Here is a 1,158-nt window from a genome sequence, read left to right as displayed (position 1 = left end):
GGAGAGGAGGAGTGAATGAGAAAGTTCAGGCAAAGACATTAGCACATTTCTCGACACTTCAAAAACACTCAATAAATTGAGCTGCAAATTATTGAACTGGTGAAAAATCTGTGCCTGTTTTCACTCAAAAACCCTCTCAATAAGCAGCTTCTTTTATTTTTTCACTGTTATGATAATGAACAGTTTTAAACAAACAGAAGAGGGGTGGGTAGTAGAGCACAGCGTTTCTCAGATTGCAATGTGCTCACGGATCAGTGGGGACCTTGTTAACGGCAGATGCTGGTTCGGCAGGTCTGTGGTGGGCCTGGGCTCTGCATTTCCACCCGCACCCCTGGGCCACGCCCTGAGTGTCCAGGCCTCAGGGACACCCAGTCTCCATCACCCATAGTTCCCCACCTGAAACACTTTACTATGTCACCTTCATCTATTTTTTTGCAATTTTTTTGATTGAGGTGATATACACATAACATAATATTCACCATTTCGAAGTGTACAATCCAGTGACATTTAGTATATGCACCATGTTGTTCGGCCGCTACCTCCATCAACTCCCAAAACATTTCCATCCCCCTAAAGAAAACCCATCCCCATTGGTAGTCACTCCCCATGCCCCTCCCCCAGCGCCTGGCAACCACCAATCTGCTTTCTGTCTCTATGGATTTGCCTGTTCTGGACAATTCATCTATGTTTTTTAAGTAATTTACATTATAAACATCACATCAGCTGGCATTGGTCAGTGGTTGAGCAGCCACCTATGAACCAGGAGGTCACAGTTCAATTCCCAGTCAGGGCACATGCTTGAGTTGTGGACTACCGATCAATGATTCTGTTTCTCACTTTTTCTCCCTTCCTCTCTGAAATCAATTTTTAAAAAAATTTTAATTATAAACACCACACTGTTTCACCCTTAAGTTCTTCAATGTGCATTCCTTAAAAAGAAGATTTTCCGACATGTTCTTTTGCTTGAGAAGATAAGTGATAATTCTCTAAGAGCCATATTAAATTGTCCCCACAATGTCTTTTACGGTTTTTTGAACCAAGATCTAAATGACCACACATGTCCTCCAGTTTTTGTCTTTTATTTATTTTTTTTTAAATATATTTTATTGATTTTTTACAGAGAGGAAGGGAGAGGGATAGAGAGTTAGAAACATCGAT

At 41.0% G+C, this 1,158-nt stretch overlaps 1 protein-coding gene across 1 annotated transcript in view; it reads left to right on the top strand.

Annotated features, from left to right (window-relative positions):
- CACNA1A (calcium channel, voltage-dependent, P/Q type, alpha 1A subunit) overlaps positions 1 to 1,158 on the top strand; it is a 232,481-nt gene that overhangs the window by 178,229 nt on the left and 53,094 nt on the right. The window lies entirely within an intron of this gene.

The sequence above is a fragment of the Myotis brandtii genome, unplaced genomic scaffold (genome assembly GCF_000412655.1).
Source record: "Myotis brandtii unplaced genomic scaffold, ASM41265v1 scaffold680, whole genome shotgun sequence".
Classification (NCBI taxonomy): Eukaryota; Metazoa; Chordata; class Mammalia; order Chiroptera; family Vespertilionidae; genus Myotis; species Myotis brandtii.
This window is presented reverse-complemented; position numbering and strand designations above follow the sequence as displayed.